Source organism: Protopterus annectens, chromosome 14.part0 (genome assembly GCF_019279795.1).
Source record: "Protopterus annectens isolate FY-2018-M chromosome 14.part0, PAN1.0, whole genome shotgun sequence".
In the NCBI taxonomy this organism is placed as follows: domain Eukaryota; kingdom Metazoa; phylum Chordata; order Ceratodontiformes; family Protopteridae; genus Protopterus; species Protopterus annectens.
The window spans coordinates 258766065-258787217 of record NC_056748.1 but is presented as its reverse complement, the minus strand read 5'-3'; positions in this window follow the sequence as shown (position 1 = coordinate 258787217).

Here is a 21153-nt window from a genome sequence, read left to right as displayed (position 1 = left end):
ACTCTTAGGTCTTCCCTATCAGAGGATAGACCCAAAACCAGGCTAAGAAGATCCATAATATTTAATACAAAACAACTTTGTACAAATAAACAATAATAGCTCAAGGGCTACGTCATATAAGGAGACAATAATGGACTCAATGTTAAATGGACCACGTCTCACAAATCAAAAATTAAGTGGAACAAAATAGATATGGATCCAAACACCTGGGAATAAAGAGTATAACAATCAATCTAACTCAATATGGTAGGAAAAGCACAAAATAACTGGAGACCCAAGTAGTAATATCCACAGCGTGGTATAACAGCAAAAAGATATATTAATAATAAAGAAGGAGATTTGGCCAGATTATCAGGGAGAGTAAACAAGACAAAAGTGCCTCAAAGTAAGAGAAGACCAAATCAACTGATGTTAGGGTACTGGACTGAACTGAATAGTATAATAGCCTCAATATGATAACAACATGTATAATAAAACAATTGTCAATTCCTGGTTTAAACAGAGCTAAATGCCCAAGCAAAAATTGCTGGGTGGTCAAAACCATAAAGCAATCTTAGGCCACAGTAGTCACAATATCCAGATACAACCAAATATAATGAAAATATAAAGAGACTGCATGTAATAAAGTCCTCAAAATATAAAATGGAACCAGACCATTGAGTGGAACCAATAAACTAGTAAATGATAGTATATAGATAGAAAAGAACACCCAATAAAAGGGATTAAATATATGGGCAATATCCGAAGTCAAGTGATTATTATAAAAAAGAGAAAGCCTTGCCAGCACAGTTGAAAATTGTCATATTATCAGCAAGTTGTAAGGCAAGCTATACATATAAATCATATAATTTATCAGTTAGTCAAACTTAATGATAAAGTATGTAGAAAAACACATAAAAAATCATCAGCAACTATGAAGACCCTATCTATCACCTATATAAACCTGCAAAATATACTCAAAATGTATACTTGAGATGACAAAAGCCAAAAATTGACCATTGACCAATAACTGACAATGGCAGTGTCAAAATAGACCAATACTACAGTTATACAGATAAGAATGTGCATCAGATGAATCGACCCCAAAAAACGACCAGTTCAACCCAAAATGCTGGATAATGGCAATAGTTATAAACACAGAAGGAGATTCGCGAAGTCAGTAATTAAAGCACATAGATGGAAATGACTCACAGTCCCAACCAGACATTTATGATAGTTCAATTATGTCCATATATCCCAGAATGTTAGGAATCCAAAGAGAAAATGGTAGCAGTCATTGTTGTATATACAGTTCCATCCAAAGGCGAAAAGATAACCCTCAAACCAAAATTGCGTATATCCTGGACGTATAGAGTTCGTGTTAATCTAATGAAAGAAAATACAATATACTCATCAGAATTCAAGTTCCAAAGGTTTTGGAGGCAGTGACACGATGAAATAATCTAAAAATAATAAGATCCAACCCTGCGAATAAGGAGCAGACTGCACCAAGGCCACGCCAACGCCCAAATGAAACAGGAGTGTAACAGTCAAAGCGGCACTTCCTGGAGGTAGATAGCGTATATGAGGCGCCAAATATCCATAGCAAATATGCATTCAAAAAAGGAGAATGCAATGAAAACTAATGGTTAACAGAATGTGCACAGCAACCAAATTCCATGATAGTAAATCCAAACAGGTTAGTCCACGCACAATGCACAAGGTTGAATGAGACTATATAAATGAGTCAGTCCAAAAAATCGGAAAAGAACGAAGTATATCAAAATTAACCAAACACATCCATATATTCAAAATGTAGAGAGTGAAATGGATAATCCAGAGCAATAGGTGATCCAATTGAATAAAAAATATATACTGAAGGGCTTGAAAAACAAAGCCCTTGTAGGGTCAGGCTTCCAGCATGCAAAAGAAAAATCACTGTATCAAAATATGAAGCATGCACGGAAGCAACTGCAGGGCTCAGTAGGTAATCCAAAAAGACAAAAAAGATGAGAGCCAGCAAAACATGACCCAATTAAGAAAAAACCTTTTATTGGTAATAAACCATAATAAATGGAGCAGCAAAGAATAAGGCATAAGACAATCATAACTGCAAGATACAATCTTTAAGGCCTTCCATGTAATTTAATTTCAAACTATTTTCAGAGTTAGATGGATTGAGATTAACCTTCTTTTCCAGTATCCTCTGTTACAATATTAATTTCAACAATTACATTACAGTCTGACATACAGGTGTACTTTTTCTGTCCAGCAGGACCCACTGTTGGTTAATTTTTTTTAACACAAGCAACTTTACAAATAACATTTTCGACACAAGTGCCTGTGCAAATCAGTTTGGTATACAAATTACATAATTCTTTACAAAACTCCAGCTAGCTATTATTTATTTATTTATTTTACATTTAGTTATCGGGAAAGCCTGACTGGACATGTGTCCTTTTTCAGTGGAGTGCCAGAGAGAAAAGCTACACAAATAATTTACACCACAATAATAGTCCTCAATTTGAATTCACATAGTACAGTACATTAATGACAAGTAGTATTATTTAACAAACAACAAAAGTATATAGTAATATCAACAATTTAAAATATTCGATACAATGAAAGTAGTAGCAGCTGTCATTAAGTACACCAAGGGTAAGATACAGGTAGGAATATTTATAAAGGATGAAAGAGAAGAGGTAGGGGGTAAAGGTGAGATTGATAAGTACAGAAATAAGGAAGATAGAGTGAGGGAAGAGTCCTAGTATTAACCTGGACTGTCACAGTTGCAGAGCCATGAGTTCAACAAGTTTGATTAAGGACTTTTTAAATTCATGTATGGAAGTTATAGATGTGATGAGACAGGGAAGTTTATTCAATTGTTTGCCTATTATGTTAGAGTAAAGGGAAGAACCACTGGCATTATTATCGTTAGTCACTTTGAGCAGAAGTTTGTTAGAGGAGGAGAGTTTTCTGGTACAAGAGAATGGTATTATTGTACCATGAAGTGATGGCATTGTCTCAGGTTGATACAGAATTTTACGTAACAGGATAAGCTGAGTAGATAGAAGTAGGTGAGGAAGTTCAAGCCAATTGAGCTGTTTGAGAGCTAGACAGTGGTATGATCTGCAAAAACTGTTAGCAGCAAATTTGGTGATTTTGTTGTAGCAGGCTTCTATTTTGGCTAAATCAAATTTTCTAAGGTTGGTGCAGATTGGAGAGGCATACAGTAGTGCAGAGGTGTGTGTGTGTGTGTGTGTGTGTGTGTGTGTGTGTGTGTGTGTGTGTGTGTGTGTGTGTGTGTGTGTGTGTGTGTGTGATAGTGGCCCTAACAGTGTTTTTTAAGAACTGTTTATTTCTGTATAGAATACCTAGTTTTTTATTGATTTTCTTTATGGTAAGAAACATATGGGTATCAAATTCCATGTTACAGTCAATCACAACCCCAAGAAGCTTTGTGTGTAACAGGAAAAATTATAGTTGTTATTGGATATGATGTTAAATGAAAGGTCAGGATTGATATGTTGTGTAGGTTGGAAGATGACAAGTTGTGTTTTGTTTGGGTTGAGCATTAGCTGGTGGACAGTAAGCCAAGATTTGACAGACAGAAAGGAAGCCTGAGTTTGCTGGTGTAGTTTCAGGAGGGAAGAGGAGGCACAGACTAATGTAGAGTCACATCTGCATACTGGATGACTGAAGAGTGGAGAGTACAAGTATGAAGGTTGTTGGTGAATATAGTAAACAGACGTCAGAAATGGACCCTTGTAAGTACCCCTATCATCACTGGGAGCAGAGGTGATAGCTTTGTATCATGTGGCTGCTTGCTGATTCCTTGTTAGGTAGTTCTGAACCCATGCAATAGTGGATTGGCTAAGATTTAATTCTGACAGAGCTTGTATAAGCTTTTTATGATTAACCATGTCAAATGCCTTGGAAAGGTCAAGGAAGATGGCTGAAACATATTTACCATTGTTTTCAATGCCCATTAATTATGCGAGTGAATGACATGAGAGCAGTGGTTGTACTATGGTAAGGCCTGAAACCATGTAGAGTTAGTGAGCAGTTTTTGTGTGTTGAGGTGTTCCATGATTGGTACGTGTATATACCTTCCCAATATTTTTGAGAGGAGAGACAGTATAGCTACGGGGTGGTAATTTGTTAGTTATTTTGAGTTGCCCTCTTTATGGAGGGGAACAATATGGGAGACCTTCCAGAGGTTAGGGACTAGTTTTTTGGAAATGGAGTGGTTAAGGATGGTTATTCAATATGCTATTCCATATGAGGCAATTTTTAAAAATTCCGCTGGAAGTTTATCTGCAGCCAATGTGATTGGTTTTAGCTTTTTGAATAATTTTTAATCATGTTTATAGACACAGGTTGAAAGGTAAAGCCAGTTTCATTAGTAAGGTGTTCATGTTTTTCACTGGGGATAGGGGATTTTGGGGAATTTGCTAGTATAAGTATGGATTTGTTAAATTGGGTGGACATTTTAGTTTTGGTGTCTATAGCAATAGGGGATGGAGTCTTAGACATCCCTAGCTGAAGAACATTATTAATAGCTGCCTAAACATTTTAGGATTATGCTGGTTTCATTTGTATTCTATGATAGTAGCTTATTTTGTCTGTTCTGATAATTTTTTGGTTTTGTTTCTGAGTTCTTGGTATGTTTGTTTTGAGTTTATTGTTTTTGCTTTGTGCCAGTTGGACCAAGCTTTATCTCTTGCATGAAGTAGAGATCTGATTTCTTTGCTCAACCAGGGTGTGTAGTTAGACTTAATTCTAATGGTTCTGGGTGGGGCATGGGAGTTTGGTATTTCAGCTAATTTTTAAAAATACTGAACAGCTTCATTAAGGCTGAGGTGGTTGACGGGATTCCAGTTGCAGGATTATAGTGTTGAGAGGAAGTTAAATGGGATGAAATTCTGTTACCTATTAATTGGAAGGTGGTAGGTCTTTCTTGAGTGGGGCTGTGTCTAATTATATAGTTGGTCAAATGGTTACTCAGGTTGTCAGGTAGGCAGCCAGACTGACTTATTAGGGATGGTTTGTTTGAAATTTCCAGTCTAGGATAGACTATCAATTTATCAGTTCAAGTGAAAAATTGGACTAGCTGAGTGAATCCATGGAGATCGATGTGTGTAGTGGGTATAGGTGAGTTACGTGTTGTCAGGTCAATGTTAAAGTCTCCTAGGATAATGGTTTCTTGAGGGAGTGCCTCTGATACCCAATGGAGTAAGTTCTCAAGGGTGGGTATATTCTTATCATGTGGGAAGTAGCAACCAATTATAGTGATATTGTTTTGAGTGTTAATTGTTAGGTTAGTATGTATAATTTCAGCAGTACCTAAGGCTGGAGTTGGTATATCTAGTGTTGTGAAATTTAGTTGGTCTTTAAATAATATTGCAACACCTCCTCCCTTTTTGTTTATTCAGTCTTTGCATAGTAAATTATAGCCAGGAGCAGTAATTTTGGTATTAGAAATGTCAGGTTTTAGCCATATTTCAGTTAGAAGTACTACATCTGGTGAGATGAGGGAAAGACTAGCATGGAGTTATGGACTTTGATATACTTCTAATATTAATGTTTAGTATTAGCAGATCAGCAGTATTTCTGGAGAGGTAAGGTAGATTGTAGGGTGTATTTCATAGGTGTGCACTAGACTAATGGCCCTGGAGCTTTTAAAAGCCTTGCTCATAGAAATGCCCTGGCATCATGCCGTCCGACATTAGTTTCCAGTACCTCTATCAACTGGAGCCACTGGAATGTTCCCCTGAGTGAACTTTTTATTTCCTATCCACTCAAGATTTCTCTTGAAGAGGCCCAGTGCGGTGCTTTGCTTGACATGTATGGAAAGCCTATTCCAGAGCATGGGCAGTCTCTGGGTTATGAACCTGTCCCTCAATCATGTTCTGTTGATTGCGGTAATGAGGTTGAGGTCTCTGGCGCATGTGGTATGGAAGGATTGGGATTTCTTTAGATGTAAAATTTCCGACAGAGCTGGGTCAGACATGGCTTTGTATGTCAAGCTGAGATCGCCTCTTAGTAGATGATATGAGACAGAGAATAGCTGGAGCTTTTTGGGTCTGTCCATGTAGCACATGTGTTTAAGGCCTACGATCCTCTTTGTGAGGTACTTTTTTGGCCTTTCCAGCTGTTGCATGTGTTTAGTGAGGTACATGCCGAATGGGGCATTAGACTCTATGACTGATATAATAAGGGAAGAATAGAGAGATGATGACCTCTTTTTTCCTGGATGTAAAACCCTTGGTAATGAGATGTGCCACATAGGACTTTCTGATCACAGTGGCAATGTGGTGGTCGAAGCAGAGGTTGCTGTCAACCTGTGTCCCCAAATCTTTTAGAACACCTTTAGTGTTCAGTCGGCTCCCATCGATGTGGTAATTAGTGGGAACTGAGTTTTTCCCAAAGGGGATAATGACGCATTTTTTGGCATTATGGTTAAAGCCATGGTTTCGACACCAGTCATTGGTCTCAGTGAGGCCTTTCTGTAGGATGTCTACATCACTTGGGGAGTTCAGCCATCTGTGAACTTGGTCAGCCAGAATCCCTCCGTGATGGCCTGGACTTCTGAGAAGTAGATGCCAAACAGGAGAGGACCCAGGAACAATCCCTGTGGGACTCCACTTGTGACTGGTTGGCAGTCTGACTTAGAGTCCGCTACTTTCACACTCTGGGTTCGTATCTGTGAGCCAATTTGCAACCCACCTAGTGATATAGTGGTTGATGCCTAGTTTGCGGAGTTTGTCAATAATTCCTGAGTGGGAATTTGTCTTGTGAAGGTTGATAGAAGGATTAGGAGAAGGTTGATAGAAGGATAAGGATTGTCAGGGCTTGGGTGTATGTCTCTGCTGAGTGACAGCCGGGATACAATATGTACAATTAGTTTTATGATTTTGATGTACTTATTGCATTGTAAGCATGCCGACATATGTTATGCATTCACTGCCCTACTTCTCCTGGTATAGCTGGTAATACCTCACTTCATCACATCTCTCCCTCCTTTGAAGATTCAAGCTATTGTTTCAAGTGATCCTTCAGAAACATTGCTTGAGAAGAATGAGCCTGTCTGTGAACACACTTACCTATACCATGTCTTGAGAGCCTATCTGCATTGGCATTGCTGACTGCACTGTCAAATCATATGCAATCCTAGGCTCCACCTTAATAACTGTATTTTGCTGGCTGGCTTGATATAGCCATGTCAAGGGATTGCAGTCTGTAATTATGATGAACTTCCTTCCATACAGATAGGGATGAAGTTTCTGCAGTGCCCATTCTTTGGCCAGACCTCCTTTTTCTGCAGCTTCATAACATTCCTCCCTGGGTTGAAGTCTACAGATGAGATAACTGGGTACTCTTCTCCCTTTGAGGGAACCTGGCTGAAGACAGCCCCCACCTCATGATATAAAGTATCCACTTGCACAACAAATTCTTTGCTGTAATCCGGACTGGCTAACACAGGGGGTCCTTCCAAAGCCCCTTTAAGCTTTTGAAATGCCTGCTCACAGGCTGGGGTCCACACTACCTTATCTGACCTGTTTTTCCTCATTGGGTTTGTGAGGGGTGCAGCTATTATACTATAATTGGGAACAAACTTTCTATAGTACCCTGATTTCCCCAAGAATGCCCTGACCTGTTTTTTGGTAACAGGGGCAGGGCACACCTAAATAGCTTCTACTTCAGTAGGTTCTGGCCTGACCTTACCACTCCCCACTATGTCCCCATTGGAGGCCTCTGCCATACTCACCTAACACTTACTGGGCTTAATGGTCAACCCTGCTGTTTGCAGTCTGCTCAGGACCTCCCTGGCATGCTGAAGGTGCTCATGCCAGAAATGGCTGTAAACAGCAATATCATCCAAGGGCATAATCTCCTGTTCCTGCCAGGATATGATCCACCAACCTCTGTAAAGTTCCTGAGGCATTTTTCATCCCAAAGGGCATCTTTGTGAATTTGTATAATCTAAAAGAGTTACAAAGGCTGACCTCTCTTTAGTGGTGGGAGTCGTGGGCACCTGCCTGTAGCTCTTGGTCAGATCAATAGTGTTCAGATACTTAGTCCCACCCAGCTGCTCTAAGGCTTCATCTGTCCTGGGCATGGGGTAAGCATCGGATTCTGTGTGACTATTTAGTTTTCTGTAGTCCACACAAAACCTGGTGCCTCCATCTTTTTGGTACCAGCACCACTGGGGAGGTCCAGGGATTGCTGGACTACTGAATTACTCCTAGTTCCAACATTTCTTGTATCTCTTCCCTAAGAGTCTGTCTGACTCACTTAGGCACCCTATAAGGTGCCTGTTTAATAGGCCTTTGGGGTCCTATATCCACATGGTGCTGCAACAAGTGGATGCACTCTGGTTTCCCAGTGAACATGCCCCCAAACTCCTGTAACACTGCTCAGATTTCTCAAGCCTGGGTAGGGGATATCTGCTGAGACACTGCTACTCCTTCCTCTTAGGTGTAATTCTGAGCCTTACTGAGGAAATCAGTCATCAGATCCCCATCAGACTCCATTTGTCATCCAGTGCAAATACTCTGTACCAGGGCCTCCCTATCATGGTAACGTTTCATCATGGTAACATGATAAAGTTTGTACCCTTGCCTCCTGCCTAGCAGGATTACCAAGTAGTTAACATCACTGACCATCCTTACTACTTCAAAGGATCCATCCCAAGATGCCTGCAGCTTATTGTGTCTGACAGGAATGAGCATCATAACCAGATCTCCAACAACATACTCTTGGGCTCCAGCATACCTGTCATACCAGACTTTTTCAGCATTTGGGCTCCTGCCCGGTTTTCCTGTGCCCATGAGCCTTGTCCTGAGGTTTAGGATATATGCCACAACAGGTCTCCTCACCCTATGCCAATACAGCAATGCCAATACAGCAACTCAAAGGGTGAAAAACCCTGTGGATTCCTGAGGTACCTCTCTCTATGTAAAGAGCAGATGGGGCAAGTATTTCTCTCTCTCTCTCTTTTAAACAGGTCTACAAATGACCATAGCATGGTCTTTAGTGTAGAGTTTAACCTCAATACAAGAACATTAGTCAGGGGTGTGGCAAGGGGTGGTCTTCAGGTGCTTCACACCACAGAGCTTCCACAGACAAGCCAGCAAGTCGGACATGAAAGTGGCACCTCTGTCAGTACTTCTCTTGGGAAACCTACCCTACTGAAAATCTCTAACAAAGCATTTGCCACCTTCTCTGTCTTGATGGAGGACAGACCCACCACCTCAGGGTATCTAGTAGCATAATCTACTAACACTAGGATATGCTTCTTCCTTGTGGATCTTGGGGTACTCAGAGGTCCCACAATATCCATTGATACTCTCTGAAATGGCTCCTTAATCACAGGCAAAGGCATCAAAGGAACCTTGACCTTGTATCCTGCCTTGTCTAACTTTTGGCACTGCTCACAGGTCCTGCAGTACCCTGCTACATCAACTGCAATCCCAGGCCACTAGAAGTCCTGTATAATATGTCTTAGTACACTTTATGCCCATATAACCTGCAAAAGGAATGTCATTGGCTATGACTAGAAGTGCCAGATGGTATGTTCTAGGCTGCTGCTGTATTACCTCACCCTCTAGCCCTCCCTCAGGAATCCACTCCCTGTACAGTAACCCTTTGTTCCAGTATACAGATTTCCCTTTTCCTTGAGAATTAAGCACCTCCTTATCTACTTTCCTCAAGCCTTGTACTGTAAGGTCTGACAGCTGAGCCTGTCTCAACTCTATTTCTGACCCTTGGCAGCTCCCTTTCCGCAGAAAATCTGGTATTGTCTGACAGCAGTGCCTCACTGTCAGCCTGCATACTGCTACTCACCTATGCCCTTGCAGTCACACTGTCCAAGGGAACATCAGCACTTACCAGCAGCTGTGGATAATCTTCAGGCTCACTGTTACAGGGTAGCTCCCTACCTGGAATAGCCGCCTCACCAGCCCTGGCTTCAGATGTGAGGTCTGTCTGGGTCTCCCCAGGCTACCAGACCCACATGCCTGTCTCCAAGCCTGACTGTGTGGAACTGCGTGCATACAAGGTACTGCATTATCAAAATCATTCCCTATCAAGACATCTGCAGGGATATCCTCAAACACACATAATTGTGTGCTTCCTTTTCCACCCTCCCAGTCAAGGTGAACCTTGGCCAAAGGCATTTGGAATGGGGTACCTCCTAAAGATCTGAATGGAGTGGACTGCCTAAGCAAGTACTGCTCCTGTTTAACCACTGAAGACTTCACAATGGTTATATAAGAAATTGTGTCTGTCTTAGCAGTGGCCTGTTTGCCACCCACTAAGATAGGATAAAAACTCATGTGATAGTTTTGTACTGCTGTTGTCTCCAGACAACTAACTACTGGTATACTGTTATTCCAACTTGCTGGCTTCCCCACTTTTTGTTCTCCACCTTGCTTCCATGGACATCTATATGATACATGGCAACACTGCTTACATTTAAAACATCTAACCCTTAATGCTGTCTGTGTACCTGAACTAGTGGCTTCCCCTGTTACTGGTGGAATCTGTTCGGGTGGTTTAGGCTTTCCACCATGGGTTTCCATATATATATATATATCCATGTGCAGCAATGGGTATCCCCTTCTTGTGCAGTGATGTCCTGCTTGATATGTAGAGATCCTCTTTTTTTCCCCAGCTCATCTTGTTCTGCCAACCATATTCTAATGTCCTCAGGCAAAGTGCTAAGGGTTTGTTCCCTCACCAAAACATCTGCTAGCCCTTCTAAGGTTATGTTCTGACACCCACTCACCCGCCTATGAAAATAAATGCTTAACCCAGCAATATAATCACATACACATTCATATGCCTTTGGTCTATGCTCACAAAACTTGTTTCTGTAAGCTTCAGGTGTTAACTTAAAACACTCCAGTAAACATTGTTTACTTTATAATATTTTAAACAATCAATATCAGATAATTTAGAAACTATGGAGTAAATGGGTCATGAACCATACCCAGAACCCTTGGTAAACTTTATACTGTTGAGACATACTTTCAAATATATGAATAAAACTATCAAAAGTATCACCCTCTGTAAACTGTGGAAGAAATGTATTGTCCTTTAATAAATGTTCCTGTCAAAGAGTCGGCGTCTCCTTCTCATGTTAGTGCTGTTTCTCATTTTCTTCAGCCTCCAAATTCCACAGTCTCTCTGCTGATTCTAATTCCATCTGTTTTTTTTTCCTTTTCTTTGGCCTCCAAACACCGCAGTCTCTCCACTAAGTCTAATTCCAAACATTTGGTATCCAGTTCAAGTCTCATCAACTCCAGATGGATTTTTAAGTCCTCTGAGGAAAAGGTGAACTGTCATGTTTCTGAGGGCTGTAAATTCCCATCACCAGACTATTTTACTGTCTGCTGGTCTTAGCTATGGCTGAAGTTAAAATCATTTCTTCTTTAGTGAGGTTGGCATGCACCAATCCTTTGGCTTTGCACACTTCGGCCAACTGGTTCTTTGTCAGCTTGCCATAATCTTCTGCTGACATCCTTGCCTGCTTTCCCTGACTAAACAAACACAAAATAAATAAAACTGTTGTGAAAATGAAACTCTGTATGTTTACCTTGTGGCTGCTGAGAGTACACAACTTTAGTGACAACTGCCTACAGGCTACAGAAGTTCAATTAATATCCACACCACTATTCAGCAATATGTGATGTCCCTCCTCTGAGACAGTGATCTAGGTGACTCAGTCCTCACACTGACACCAGTGAAGGACATTTATGTGGAACAAAAAAAGATGCACAGTATTTTCAGGGGTTTACTATTAAAATTTTGAAACAAACTCCGTTGACTGTACTATTGTCAAACCTGGAAGTTCGAAAACGGTAATATCGATGACAAAAAAACAACCTAGGGACGGTTTTAACATGGGTCGAGATAAGTGTCCAGTGTTATTCCGAATTACAAACATCTCCCCTATCTCGACCCATGTTAAAACCTGTTCCTAGGTTGTTTTTTTGTCATCGATATTACCGTTTTTCAACTTCAATGTTCGACAATAGTACAGTCGACTGAGCTTGTTTCGAAATTTTAATAGTAAACCATTTTCAGGTGCAGCTCTCTGTGCCAAGACAATTTCCCTTAAGAGCACACATGGAACACACTCAGTCTGTGTCTGGATTTCCCTCACACTCTCTCTCCAAGCCCCCAGTAAGGCTCCCCACTGGCACAGCTATAGAGTTGAGTCCTCAGCAGAGTGTTCCATCCAAGTCCTCCACCACCCTTCTCTGTGAAACCAGTGCTCTGTGCCCTTGCTCCAAGTACCGGACACACACACACTCTGAGATTTGATTTTCACAGACACACACACACACACACACACACACACACACACACACACACACACACACACACACACACACACACACACCTAGGAAAGGCAGTCACAGATTTACTAGCTCTGATACCTTTGTCCAGACTTCAAGGTAGTTATACTGCCACCGGCCAACTAATCTAAGGCTCTTACAAGGGTACACAATTATACTGAGTAAAATTAATACTAATGCAAATGGTAGTGTTTGACTAATGCAGCAAGGCTTTCAGGAGTGGCCACAGTGTTACCAAATAAATTTAAGTATTCTCAAAGGTTAAAATATTCTCTAAAAGACCAGACACAATGAAAAGTTTAAATATATTTAATAATATTAAAAGAACATGAAAACTCTAAATATCTATTTAAATAAACACCAGAGTTTCAATCACAGGAAATATTAAAAATAACAGATGGAGAGATTCAAATGGATACATAAACAGTACTTAAATAATCTCACTCTATTTTCCTGATTGATCTAAAGAATTACTAGCCCCTATTTCACTTACTAGAGCAAGGCAAGATGATGTAGGTGAGGTGTCCTTGTCACATTTCAAAAACAGACTTCCATGAGACTTCTGTCTCATCTATTATTAAAACATCATTTTGGTGCTGGATTACAGAATGTCATCACATACATCTGGTCATCTGACTTCTGGTTCACATGTTACCCTCTTTACTAGAAACTGAAACAGAATCTCACACATTTATATATATATATATATATATATATATATATATATATATATATATATATATATATATATATATATATAAAACATTAAGTATCTTTTTTTTTGCTTATTTTTTTGAGTTATTTATAGCACTTTGTCTACTGTATATTTTTCTTGCTAGTTTCACTGTGTGTGAGGTATTAACTGAAAATTGTCCACTTTTATTAAGCATATGTTGGGTTGTTTGATTCTGATAACTTGTTTGCAGTTAAAAGCTTTCTCTAGGGGCTCCTTTAGCTGTTTAAAACATTCATTTAAAGGTTCACCACTGCTTTTCTGCTGTGAGAGACATTTCTGCAGTTTGTTTCCCACCCTCCCTCCCTATTGGTATGCTGTTCTTATAGTTGGTGGCTTTGCAGTTGCCTGCCCCTACTGTAAATTTGATCTGGGACCCTCCACCCAGTCTATTGGCATTACCTCATTCTACCTAATACAGGGAGAACATCTGAGAAGGCCAATCAGCTTAGTTTCTGCTCCTCTTTTCTCTCTTTCCACTTAAAAAAAATTCTAAGCTTATTTCCTGCCTTTCCTGTGGGTAGTCTAGTCTGGATACAGATTTGCTGTGTCCAGGACTATTTGTTGGCTTCTAAGCCCCCAAGCCTTTCTGTGTTGGAGGGAAGCCTTCTAGCTTAATTTTGTTTCTTAGAACTAGCCAGTTTTTTAGTTTCAGCACTTGTCTTGCTTTGAGCTCAGCACTTGTTCAGAACTTATTGTAAGCACTAAATAAGCTACAAATTACTACAGCACTCGACTTTCCTCACTGTCTAGAGGAAAACAGTTTCTAGTACTTAACAAATAAGCACCTATCCAGGCATGTCTAAGAGTCAGCTCCTGGTGTTTTCTCCTGTCTACCTGATGAATCTGGGCATCTTGGGGCAATGCAGCAATTGCCTCATGTACACAGACAACCCTCTCCTCCTACCACCCAACACTACAACCTGTGAGAGATGCACTTATATAGCCAAACTGTAAGGAAAGCCCTCTTCACCTAAGACTGGACTAGACAGTCAAGAGAAGGTAAACACTTGCACCACACCACACTCAGCATGTAGTCCCTCAAAACCTACACCACTAAAACACACACATAGAAACACAAAACACACACCTACATTCATGGAGGCTCTCAGTAAAATCCTGCCCAAGCAGCAGGGACCTCCAAAGCAGAAACACAAGCAACCTCCACCCCCCAACACAACCCAAATGACACACAGCCCACAAAAGCAGTGTGCCACTCAACCACAGCCCATAAGGCATAACAATGTACCCAACACTCTAGTCATAGGTGACTCTATAGTCAGGCACACTGATGTTCCACTCACCAGGCTAAGCAAGGAGAAAGTTAGTGTTAGCTGCCTGGCTGTCGGGTGCCAGGATCCGCCACATAACACATGCACTCAGGTCATTCCACAACAAGTACAAATATGACTCTGTAATTGTCCATGTTGGTGTGAATGACCTGAGATGTACCTCCCTGGACTACATGAAAAGGGACATGGAGAAGCTGTCCAATCTTGTAGCCCAGACAGTTATGACCCTAGCCCTGAGTAGCATCCTGCCATCAACCAGAATGATACCACAGTTCAAGGACAAAATGATTGACTTCAAAAATTGGCTAAGCTTCTGGTGTCATTCTAAGGGGATCCAGTATCTGTCTGCCTGGGATGACATGATCGACAAACCATGATGCTTTGCCAGAGATTGCCTGCACCTGTCACCCCTGGGATTCCGGATACTGGCTAAGGCTCTAGCCACCCCTATAGTGCCTTTTTTAGGCAAGGTTCAAATGACAAATTCACCACTGTAACAGGTACAAGCAAGAAGAATCTGAGGGTATTGCTACTCAATGCTAGAAGTCTAAACCTTAAAATGCACTCACTCGAGGCACTCCTTAAAATGGAGAACATAGACATCTATGCAGTGACAGAGACCTAGTTCAAGGCTCCAGAGAGTACCCCTGCATTACCAGGCTATAATTCATAACACACCTTTCGCCCACCTAAACTGGACTGAAACACTAATGGCGGAGGAGTGTCCATAATCATTAAGGATATCCACACCTCCAGCCTAGTTGCTCATCATAATGCATCCGAGATTATCCAAGTGCAACCAATTCTGGGCAAGACTACAATCCAAATTGCAGCTTGCTACAGATCCCCCACCATGACCCAGGATTCCCACTCCTCATTTTTTGATACATTGGAAAATATTAGGGTACAACCTAATACCCTAAAATTGGGCGATTTCAACGACCCAACCATTAACTGGGAAAACTACTCATGTACCAACTCTTGTGCTCAACGTTTTCTGGAATTCATAAATTCCAATGCCTTAGATCAACTTATCCACACCCCCACCAGGGGCAGCAATATCCTAGACTTAGTTATTACCAACATGGGCACCTGGTGCTCCACACCAGAGATCAATTCCTCATTGGTCAGATCCGACTACAAGCTAATCACCCTAGACATCCACATCCCTCCCTCACCCCCCATTAGGGAAACCACAGTAAAAAATTTCTCCAAAGCTAACTTCACTCTTCTTAAGACAGAAGTGGCAAACTTCACGACACCCATGCTGATGAACAAGAGGTATGACTGCTGAATTCTACACAAATGCACTTTATAAGCACTTACACGAGTGCATGGATCGTGCAATCCCTAACAGAACCAAGATGCTATCCCCCAAAAAAAGGAAGCCAATCAGGTAGTCCCCTGCCATAAACAAACTCTACAACAGAAGAAAGAAACTGTTGCAAAAAAGAGTAAAATCTCATGATTGGAGAAACTCCTTGGTCAGCCCCAAGAAACCGAGATCCCTCATAAAATCCTCCAAAGCTAGTTACGAAAACAAAATCGCCACTGACTCTAAAGAGAACCACAAAGCATTGTATAGCTATGTCAAGAATCTCAATGGCAACATTCAGATCTGCTCTGAGTTACAGCACAATGGCACTAAATATACAGAGCCAACTGATCTTGCCAACATCCTGGCAGATAAGTTCAGTGCTAAATTTACCCCCCTGTCATCCTCTAAAAGTCCCATCTCTATACCAGAAGAATGCAAAGTTCCTGTAATCATGGCTGCACAGGTAAAACAACACACTATCCAAAGCCAAGAACACAGCATCCATGGGACCTGACAACATCCCAGGCTGTGTTCTACATGAACTACAGAACAAACTGGCACCCCATCTAAGTACCATGTTCAGTCATAGCCTCATCTCAGGCTATGTGCCCACTGAATGGTGCACAGAGACAGTTATTCCACTCTTCAAAGGGGGAGCCACCACAGACCCCAGAAACTACCACCCCATTAGCCTAACGAGCCTGGTCTGCAAGGCTATGGAACGTATCATCATGGAACTTATAAACAATGACATTGGTAATCTCCAAACTCAGGACCCCACCCAGTTCGGGTTTGTAAAAGGCAGATCATGTCTTCTAAACCTGATAGACCTCATTGAAGCAGTCACCAAAGCCATAGATGAGGGTAAGGTGGTTCATACAGCCTATCTATATCTCTACAAGGCATTTGACACCATCCCCCACTCTGGAATTACAGCTAAACTCACTAAACTAGGTATAAATCCCTATGTCACAAAATGGGTTGCCAACTGGCTCACTGACAGAACCCACACTGTGAAAGTAGCAGACTCCAAATCCAACTTCAGACCAGTGACAAGTGGCGTACCACAGCATTCAGTCCTGGGTCCTCTCCTGTTTGGTATCTACTTCTCTGAAGTACAGGTTAACACAGAAGGTCTTTGGCTAACAAAGTTTGCAGATGACTGCAAACTAGGAGCCATAATCAAAACTCCAAAAGTTGGGGACATCCTACAAAAGAGCCTCGCTGAGACAGATGCCTGGTGTCAAAGCCATGGCCTCAAGCTCAATGACAAAAAGTGCATTGTCATCCCTTCTGGTAAAAACTCTATACCCATGAACTACCACACAGGCGGTAGTCTACTTAACACTGAAAGTGTGATAAGAGACCTTGGGACACAGGTGGACAGTAGTCTCTCCTTTGAAAATCACATTACCATAGTAGTCAGGAAATCCTTCTACATGGCACACCTCATTACATAAGGTTTCTCATCCAGGAAAAAAGAGGTCATTGTTCCCCTCTACTCGTCACTCATTAGACCCATTATATAGTACAATGCCCCTTTTGGTATGTACCTCACAAGACATCAACAACTGGAAAGGCCACAGAAATACCTCACAAAGAGGATTACTGGCCTCAAACAGATGCCCTACGCAGACCATCTCAAAAATCTGCAGCTTTACTCCATCTCATATCGCCTACTCAGAGGCGATCTCTGCCTAACACACAAAGCTATGTCAAACTCAGTGCTTATAGACATGCTCCACTTAAAGAAATCCCAATCCCTATGAGCTACATGCTCTAGGGACCTAAACCTTGTCACCAGAATAAACAGAACATGCTGGAGGGATAGATTCCTGTCCCAGAGACTTCCCATACTCTGGAACAAACTACCTATGTATATCAAACAAAGCTCCTCATTAGCACTCTTCAAGAAAAATCTTGATGATTGGATGGGATATAGGAAATTCACCCCAGGGTTCACTTCTGTGGCTCTGCTCGACAGTGGCACAGGAAAATAATTTTCTTGGGTGGCGAAAGCCAGGGTACCATTTGGCTAGGCTTACATAGGCCCTAGGGCCAATAGCCTAGTACCTACCTATGAACCTAGGAACCTATTTGTTACCATGTACACAGACGGAGCTTTGCTAAGATGTGTTATAGCATCTGGAAGCAATAAAACCATTTTAACACTTCTGGCCTGCCAGGGTAGCAACCAATTCTCTGCTAAGGACAATACAGCAAGATTCCTAGTCCTTGTTTGCACATTTTTTTTCCTCTGGCTACAATCAGAACTGCAAGATTCTTTATGGCCTTCCAGGTACTTTAATTTCAAATTATTTTTCAAAATTAGTTGGACTGAGATTAACCTTTCCTCTTCTAGTATCCCGTTACAATATTAATTTCAGCAGTTACAATACAGTTTGACATACAGGTGTATTTATTTTTCTGTCCAGCAGGACCCACTGTTGCTACCTTTTTTTTAACAGAAGCACCTTTACAGTAACATTTCCAAAACAAGCACCTGTACAAATCAGTTTGATATACAAATGACATAATTATTTAGAAAACTCCAGCTAGCTATGCTGGCATATGTTACACATCCACTGTCCTACTTCTCATGTCGTAGCTGGTAATACCTCATATTATCCCACCTTATACAAGCAGCTCTGGAGAGTTGGTTGAACAATTCTGTAGTTCACCTTTTGTCATTTCCAAACTTGGCCACTTTTTCTGTTTTTTCTATAGTGCGATGAGTCTCTCTGCATACCATCTCATTTATATTGTGCAGATTCAACTGTCTGGGCAAGATGGTTATGTTTATTACGTTTCAACTCATTCGTATTCCTGAATTTCTCAATTTACCCTATGAGAACACCTGTTAACTACTGTGTTCACTTCTTAAACCTGCACATAAACCTGGGTCGCTGTGGGTAGCACTGCATACATAGTTCAGGCCATGCAACAACAGGGGAATCCATAATTCCACATACAATTGTAATTACATACATGGAGTCTCTGTAGAGCCTGCATATGTAGTAGCATAAACAGGGATAGTGGACTGCCATGTGCAACACCTTAATGTTACATCCGTGAGATATAATTATACAGTACCTGTGTTTCCCCTTGCTCACCATTCATCAAGCAAATGAGGTATCTGTCAATGTCCAGAGGTGCAAGGTACATGCAAGAACTGCTCTGAGTGCCAGTTTTCTGACATTTGTTCTCTGGTTCTTCGTGATGAGACATAACAGCTGGTAGACAGGGTAGTGTTCCTTTCAGAGAGCAGTGGTAGTATGTGTAGGATTGAAAAATCATGCTTTACCTCCTTTAGAAAGATAGCAACCTCAGGCAACTGCAGGAGGGCTTATCCCATGCTCTCTCTCATACCACCAGATTCCCACTCATAGGGTAACAATGCCATCCCCAATGACATGAGGCACACAATCCTGACCTCTAGGATGATAGGAGTATCAAGATAAACAACAGTCATCACCTATATACCGTAAACTTACCTTAGCTGCACATATAACCTGCTAGTGAGTGCCATTCACAGATCTTATACAGTGCTGTTTTAATCACCATAGCACTTGAAGACATTGCAGAGATAGCCAGTTGCACAGGAGGAAACTGAAGTATCAGTTTCATACTGTATACGTTTTATAAATCATTGCCATTTATGTGGTAATTTCTATAGTTCAGACCTAGCAGTATGTCTATTGAAAGCCATTAGTGTGCGTTTGTGTGTGTGCATGTAAGCAGTTGCACATGCATGTATCCTGACATTTACTTCAACAAGTGAGTCCCAGTCTACTATAGTCTCCCCACATCTCCTGCCCTACCCACACCAATGCCATGCACTGGATGCTGGGAGTGTTATACCCAGGATTGTCAGTGGACATGACTCCCTTGTCACACACTGGCAGCTGACAGCTGGCAGAGATAGGGAGAAAAACAACTGAAAGTTAGATGCCTGAATTGTCCAAATGGTGAACCTCTGAGTTATGTTCCTATGAAGCACTGTCTCCACCATCTGAGACAGGGGCCAGTGGTGATAGTACCCTGGGTAGTGAGTAATCTCCCACAAGATCAAAGCTGGCAGGAGCTACAGCTGTGGAAGTCCATCCTGTCCCTCATCCTGTTATTCCCTCCCTTTTGTGCCAATGCCCACCAGTGTTGAGTATGAAATCCTCCCCAAATTGCCTCTCCTTTGTCTAACACCTCCTTCACCACTGTGTTACCCCAACCCCCATTGTGTTAACACACAGAATCAGTCTAGTTCATCAACAGGTACCTAACCTAACTCTTGTCTTCTTTTTGGTTCCATTACTTCCTTCTCTGACTTATGTTCCCTATATTCATAAAAAATGGCACCTGTCCTACATAAAAATAATTACTCTACCTTCTCCACCTCCACCCTGCTCACTCCTTAGTTCTTCTCCATCTCCACCCTGCTCACACCTTAGTTGTTCACCTTCTGGTTTACCCTCTGCTTGCTTTTCCTTTTCATCTCTTTCCTATACTTCCATTTCCAAACTTTAATCTGGTTAAACATTACATAAACACACCTCACACATACCTATGTAAGGCTTCCAAATCACTTAACTTTTGTGATTGTATAGTGCAAGGTGGGCTGTAAAAGGCACAGCTGAAAGCCCATATACAGCTGATGACTACCAGCACTGCTTACTGAGTAACAACAAGCTAGGCTACAGGTCTAAAGTTAACTCTGAACCTAACACCACTCTTAAGTATTCAACTGCGGTACCACCTTTATCATTCTTATACGAAAAGCACAGTCTGGGTCTGAACTGTCTGCAAACAGCTAAAGTTAACTTTGAGTATGTGTCTACCTGTTTGAGCCAATATTCATTTTCCCCTGGAGAGCACTGTGCTTTGGCTTGTAAGCAGCCCCCCCCCCCCCCACACACACACACTCATCTTCCACTTTCTCTTTTATTCCCTTCTGTTAGTAAATAGTATCCATAACTGATCAATACTGTGTGTTTATTAATTTAAACTGAGACCACAGTAGCCTACTGGCACAAGGTTATCCTGTTTTTCCACCTGAGAAATGGTTAAGAAATGACTTACAGTTTCAGAGCAGTCATTGGTCAATTCTGATTGTTTCTTAAACACAAACTTGTATTTGCTTTGGCTCATGAGCAGCAGTACAAAAAAACTGCCTGTTCACATCCTTGTTCTCCCCCCTCCCCTTCCCTGTTTATTACCTTAAACCAATCCCAAAGTTAATAAATATTACCTGTGGCAGACACTATTTTTAAAACTACAACCACCCTTTGTCACTATCATATGTTCATTTATCAGTTTACTCTATTACCTGATTGTTTCCAGCCCCCTCAAAAGAGCAACTAACAGGGTCTCTACTCACTTTGCTCCCACCCTGCCCCCTATTTCCTCCCGCCCCCAGTGGTCCTACCTTTATTACATTAACAAACCCCTCCCATCATTCCAATAGCCAAC